At 39.6% G+C, this 7,289-nt stretch overlaps 1 non-coding gene across 1 annotated transcript; it reads right to left on the bottom strand.

The window, feature by feature from the left end:
* Nucleotides 1–4,699: 4,699 nt before the first annotated feature.
* On the bottom strand, nt 4,700–4,807 carry LOC130977737 (small nucleolar RNA R71). The gene has a single exon (XR_009085416.1). It is a non-coding gene; the product is annotated as a small nucleolar RNA R71 (small nucleolar RNA).
* Between the last annotated feature and the right edge of the window lie 2,482 nt (nt 4,808–7,289).

Raw genomic sequence — 7,289 nt, 5'->3', positions numbered from 1 at the left:
TTCTTACAAACATTTTGGTTGTCACAAGTAACAAACTCAATAAAATTTATAAACCGAAGTATTCAAACCTCGGGTCGTCTTCTCAAGAAATTGCAGGGAGCTGTGTTTTATTATTGATTATGGAAAACAAGGTTTTGGGTTTTAAAAAGGGTTTTTTGAGCAGAAGAATTAGATTGCAAGAATTAATAAATTAATAACTAATAAAACTCTTGGCAAGGTATGAGAATTGGAATTCCTATCCTAGTTATCCTTATCAGGTGTGATGAAAATTGGATTTTAATCCCACTTAGTTAACCTTTACTAAATAAAGGAAGGTCAAGTGGACTAATCAGTTTGATCCTCAAATCCTAGTCAATCCCTGTGGAAGGACTAGCTTTAGAGCGATCTAGATCAATTAAAATCTGCCAATTTCAACCACTGATGAGTTTGACAACTCAAGAGTTACCAATTTATCAACCAAAACTAAGAATATAGAAAGCTAAATTAAAATCATAAATAACTGGAATACCTCAAATTAAATTGAATGGAGATATCAATTCTAACATGGAAAAGTTCATAAGCCAATTAGGCAACATAAATCAAGTACAAATAAAAGCTTCAGAGTGAACAAAAATAGAAGAGAAACATAAATTATTGAACCTGGTATGAAGAAACAATCCTAATGACTAAAAGAGATCCTAATCCTAAAACCTAAGAGAGGGGAGAGAACCTCTCTCTCTAAAAGCTACATCTAAACTATGAAAAGTGTGTATTATGATTGTATGATTTCATGTATTAATGGATTCCTCCACTTTATAGCCTCTAATATGTGTTTTCTGGGCTGAGAATTGGGTCAGAAACAGCCCAGAAATCACTGATTGTGAAATCTGGTTCGTACAGGTCGCGGCAAAGTGACGCGGAGGCGTCATCCACGCGTTTGCGTGGATTGAGATTTTGTAGATGCGATACGGGCGCGTGATGAGCGGATAATTTGTACGCTTTTTGGCATTGTTTTTAGTATGTTTCTAGTAGGATTTAGTTAGTTTTTAGTATATTTTTATTAGTTTTTAGTTAAAATTCACTTTTCTGGACTTTACTATGAGTTTGTGTGTTTTTCTGTGATTTCAGGTATTTTCTGGCTGAAATTGAGGGACTTGAGCAAAAATCTGATTCAGAGACTGAAAAGGACTGCAGATGCTGTTGGATTCTGACCTCCCTGCACTCGAAGTGGATTTTCTGGAGCTGCAGAAGCCCAATTGGCGCGCTCTCAACGGCGTTGGAAAGTAGACATTCTGGGCTTTCCAGAAATATATGATAATCCATACTTTGCCCAAGATTTGATGGCCCAAATCGGCGTTCAAAGTCATCTTCAGAATTTCCAGTGTTAAACGCCGGAACTGGCACCAAAGTGGGAGTTAAACGCCCAAACTGGCACAAAAGCTGGCGTTTAACTCCAAGAAGAGTCTCTACACAAAAATGCTTCAATGCTCAGCCCAAGCACACACCAAGTGGGCCCGGAAGTGGATTTTTATGTCATTTACTCATCTCTGTACACCCTAGGCTACTAGTTCTCTATATATAGGACCTTTTACTATTGTATTTTAATCTTCTGATCTTTGGAATCTGTTGATCTTTAGATTTTTTGATCACTTTGGGAGGCTGGCCATTCGGCCATGCCTAGACCTTGTTCTTATGTATTTTCAACGGTGGAGTTTCTACACACCATAGATTAAGGTGTGGAGCTCTGCTGTACCTCGAGTATTAATGCAATTACTATTGCTCTTCTATTCAATTCCGCTTGTTCTTGTTCCAAGATATCACTTGTTCTTCAACTTGATGAATGTGATGATCCGTGACACTCATCATCATTCTCACCTATGAACGTGTGCCTGACAGCCACCTCCGTTCTACCTTAGATTGGGTGGATATCTCTTGGATTCTTTAACCGGAATCTTCGTGGTATAAGCTAGAACTGATGGCGGCATTCAAGAGAATCCGGAAGGTCTAATCCTTGTCTGTGGTATTCTGAGTAGGATTCAATGATTGAATGACTGTGACGAGCTTCAAACTCCTGAGGGCGGGGCGTTAGTGACAGACGCAAAAGAATCACTGGATTCTATTCCGGCCTGATTGAGAACCGACAGATGGATAGCCGTGCCGTGACAGGGTGCGTTGAACATTTCCACTGAGAGGATGGGAGGTAGCCACTGACAACGGTGAAACCCTTGCATACAGCTTGCCATGGAAAGGAGTAAGAAGGATTGGATGAAGACAGCAGGAAAGCAGAGAGACAGAAGGGACAAAGCATCTCCATTCGCTTATCTGAAATTCTCACCAATGGAATACATAAGTATCTCTATCTTTATCTTTATGTTTTATTCATATATCATCCATAACCATTTGAGTCTGCCTGACTGAGATTTACAAGGTGACCATAGCTTGCTTCATACCAACAATCTCCGTGGGATCGACCCTTACTCGCGTAAGGTTTATTACTTGGACGACCCAGTGCACTTGCTGGTTAGTTGTGCGAAGTTGTGATAAAGAGTTGAGATTGCAATGAGCGTACCATGTTGATGGCGCCATTGATGATCACAACTTCGTGCACCAAGTTTTTGGTGCCGTTGCTGGGGATTGTTTCGAGTATGGACAACTGACGATTCATCTTGTTGCTTAGATTAGGTATTTTTCAGAGTTCTTAAGAATGAATTCTAGTATTTCAAGGTGATGTTCTTATCATCACCAAAGCTGATTGATTCTCATCAATTTAGCTCTTGAATGCAATGTCCTGCTGAAGCTTGGCTAGCCATGTCTAATTCCTTTAGACTAAAGCTTTAGACTAACATTGCATGATTCCTGGAATTCTCATTAAGAATTTTGATACCTTTATTTTCTTTTCCACTTAATTTTCGAAAAATCCAAAAAAATTTACAAAATCATAAAAAACCAAAAAAATATTGTATGTTTCTTGTTGAGTCTAGTGTCTCATTTTAAGTTTGGTGTCAATTGCATGTTTCTGTTCTTCTTGCATTTTTCGAATTCATGCATGTGTCTTCATTAATCTTCAAGATGTTCTTGATGACTTCCTTGCTCTGATCTTTGAATTCTCTTGACTTGAGTGTTTTGTTGTTTCTCATGTGCATTCTCATGTTGTTAGTGTCCGTAGTATACAAACTGCTAAGTTTGGTGTCTTGCATGCATTGTTATTTGATTTTAGTTACATTTTGATTATTCCTCATTATTAAAATTCCAAAAATATTTTTAATTTGTGTCTTTTCAAGTCAATAATACAGAGAATTGATGATTCAGAACATACAGCAGAGGAATTATACAGAAAAAACTAGGCGTTCAAAATGCCCAGTGAGGAAGGCAAACTGGCGTTTAAACGCCAGCCAGAGTGCCTGGCTGGGCGTTTAACGCCCAAAAGGGTAGTGCTTTGGGCGTTAAACGCCAGAATGTGCACCATTCTGGGCGTTTAACGCCAGGATGGCACAAGAGGGAAGATTTTGTTTTCAAATCAATTTTTTTTCAAAGTTTTCAAAGTTTTTCAAAATCAAATCTTTTCCAAATCATATCTTCTCAATCAAATCTTTTTCAAAATCAATTTCTTTCCTTTTTCAAAGATACTTGCTAACAACTAATGATTTGATTGAACATTTCAAGTATGTTGCCTTTTCTGTTGAGAAAGGTTTAATGTTTGAATCATATCTTTTCTTGTTAGGCAAGTCATTAATTTTTAAAATCAAATCTTTTTAAAATTGTTTTCAAATCATATCTTTTCAATCATATCTTTTTAAAACCATAATTTTTCAAACATATCTTTTTAATCATATCTTTTTCAAAATAGTTTTCAATCATATCTTTTTAAATTCTAATTTCAAAATCTTTTTCAAAAATTACTTGATTTCTTTCCCACTCTTGGTTTTCGAAAATCAATTAAAGTTTTTCAAAATGTTTTTAAAATCTTTTTAATTTAATTTTCAAAATTTCTTCCCCTCTTCTCGCATCCTTCTATTTATGGAGTACCACTCCTCCTCAATGCACAATTCGAACTCTATCTCACTAAGTTCGAATTCTTCTACCTCTTCCTTCTATTTTTCTTTTCCTCTGACACCTCAAGGAATCTCTATACTGTGACATAGAGGATTCCATATTTTCTTGTTCTCTTCTCTTTCACATGAGCAGGAACAAAGACAAAGGCATTCTTGTTGAAGCTGACCCTGAACCTGAAAGGACCTTGAAGCGAAAGCTAAGAGAAGCTAAGGCACAACTCTCTGTAGAGGACCTAACAGAAATCTTCAAAGAAGAAGAACCCATGGCAGCCGAAAACAACAACAATGCCAACAATGCAAGGAAGGTGCTGGGTGACTTTACTGCACCTACTCCCAACTTCTATGGGAGAAGCATCTCTATCCCTGCCATTGGAGCAAACAACTTTGAGCTTAAGCCTCAATTAGTTTCTCTAATGCAACAGAATTGCAAGTTGCATGGACTTCCATTGGAAGATCCTCATCAGTTCTTAGCTGAATTCTTGCAAATCTGTGACACTGTCAAGACTAATGGGGTTGACCCTGAGGTCTACAAACTTATGCTATTCCCTTTTGCTGTAAGAGACAGAGCTAGGACATGGTTGGACTCACAACCTAAAGAAAGCCTGAACTCTTGGGAAAAGCTAGTCAATGCCTTCTTGGCAAAGTTCTTTCCACCTCAAAAATTGAGTAAGCTTAGAGTGGAAGTCCAAACCTTCAGACAGAAGGAAGGAGAATCCCTCTATGAAGCTTGGGAAAGATACAAACAATTGATCAGAAAATGTCCTTCTGACATGCTTTCTGAATGAAGCATCATAGGTATTTTCTATGATGGTCTCTCTGAACTATCCAAGATGTCTTTGGATAGCTCTGTTGGAGGATCTCTTCATCTGAAGAAGACGCCTGCAGAAGCTCAAGAACTAATTGAAATGGTTGCAAATAACCAATTCATGTACACTTCTAAAAGGAATCCTGTGAACAATGGGACAAGTCAGAAGAAAGGAGTTCTTGAGATTGATACTCTGAATGCCATATTGGCTCAGAATAAAATATTGACTCAACAAGTCAATTTGATTTCTCAAAGTCTGTCTGGAATGCAAAATGCACCAAACAGTACTAAGGATGCTTCATCTGAAGAAGAAGCTTATGATCCTGAGAACCCTTCAATGGAAAAGGTGAATTACATGGGAGAACCCTATGGAAACACCTATAATTCTTCATGGAGAAATCATCCAAATCTCTCATGGAAGGATCAACAGAGACCTCAACAAGGTTTCAACAACAATAATGGTGGAAGAAACAGGTTTAGCAATGGCAAGCCTTTTCCATCATCTTCTCAGCAATAGACAGAGAATTCTAAGCAGAGCCACTCTGACTTAGGAACTATGGTCTCTGATCTAATTAAAACCACTCAAAGTTTCATGACTGAAACAAGGTCCTCCATTATGAATTTGGAGGCACAAGTGGGACAGCTGAGCAAGAAAATTACTGAACTCCCTCCTAGTACTCTTCCAAGCAATACAGAAGAAAATCCAAAAGGAGAGTGCAAGGCCATCAACATGGCCGAATTTGGAAAGGAAGGAGAGGCAGTGAACGCCACTGAGGGAGACCTCAATGGGCGTCCACTGGCCTCCAATGAGTTCCCCAATGAGGAACCATGGGAATCTGAGGCTCAAAATGAGACCATAGAGATTCCATTGGACTTACTTCTGCCTTTCATGAGCTCTGATGAGTATTCCTCCTCTGAAGAGGATGAGTATGTCACTGAAGAGCAAGTTGCTAAATACCTTGGAGCAATCATGAAGCTAAATGACAAGTTATTTGGAAATTAGACTTGGGAGGATGAACCCCCTTTGCTCACCAAAGAATTGGATGACTTGTCTAGGCAGAAATTACCTCAAAAGAGACAAGATCCTGGGAAGTTTTCAATACCTTGTACCATAGGCACTATGACCTTCAAGAAGGCTCTGTGTGACTTAGGGTCAAGTGTAAACCTCATGCCTCTCTCTGTAATGGAGAAGCTAGGGATCTTTGAGGTGCAAGCTGCAAGAATCTCACTGGAGATGGCAGACAATTCAAGAAAACAAGCTTATGGACTTGTAGAGGATGTTCTGGTGAAGATTGAAGACCATTACATCCCTGCTGATTTCATAGTCCTAGAGACTGGGAAGTGCATGGATGAATCCATCATCCTTGGCAGACCCTTCCTAGCCACAGCTAAGGCTGTGATTGATGTTGATAGAGGTGACCTGATCATTCAAGTGAATGAGGAATCCTTTGTGTTTAAGGCTCAAGGATATCCATCTGTCACCATGGAGAGGAAGCATGAAGAGCTTCTCTCAAAACAGAGTCAAACAGAGCCCCCACAGTCAAACTCTAAGTTTGGTGTTGGGAGGCCACAACCAAACTCTAAGTTTGGTGTTGAACCCCCACATTCAAACTCTAAGTTTGGTGTTGGGAGGTTCCAACATTGCTCTGAGCATTTGTGAGGCTCCATGAGAGCCCACTGTCAAGCTACTGACAATAAAGAAGCGCTTGTTGGGAGGCAACCCAATGTTATATTTTATCTAATTTTCCTTTGTTATTTTATGTTTTCTGTAGGTTGATGATCATAAGAAGTCACAAAATCAATTGAAAAAGCAAAAACCGAATGAAAAACAGGAAGAAAAATAGCACACCCTGGAGGAAGAACCTACTGGCGTTTAAACGCCAGTAAGGCTAGCAGATGGGCGTTTAACACCCAGTCTGGCACCATTCTGGGCGTTTAACGCCAGAAAAGGGCACCAGACTGGCATTAAACGCCAGATATGGGAAAGCACTTGGCGTTAAACGCCAGAAATGGGCACCAGCCCGGCGTTTAACGCCAGAATTGGCTCAAAACGTATTTTTGCATACCATTTGGTGCAGGGATGAGTTTTCCTTGACACCTCAGGATCTGTGGACCCCACAGGATCCCCACCTACCCCACCACCCTCTCTCTTCTTCTTCACCCATTTACCAATCACCTCTACCACTCTTCCCAAAAAACTCCTCACCTATCAAATCCCACTATTCTCTTTACCACTCACATCCATCCTTCATAAAACCCCACCTACCTCACCATTCAAATTCAAACCACTTTCGCTCCCAAACCCACCCCTACATGACCGAACCCTACCCCTCTCTCCACCCCTATATAAACCCATCTTCACTCCCTCATTTTCACACAACCTAAACACTACTTCTACCCTTTGGCCAAACCACAAAGCCACCTCCATCTCCTCTATTTCTTCTTCTTCTACT

This window comes from Arachis stenosperma, chromosome 4, assembly GCF_014773155.1.
Source record: "Arachis stenosperma cultivar V10309 chromosome 4, arast.V10309.gnm1.PFL2, whole genome shotgun sequence".
NCBI lineage: Eukaryota > Viridiplantae > Streptophyta > Magnoliopsida > Fabales > Fabaceae > Arachis > Arachis stenosperma.
The sequence above is the reverse complement of the archived record's forward strand: the minus strand, read 5'-3'. Positions and strand labels throughout refer to the sequence as shown.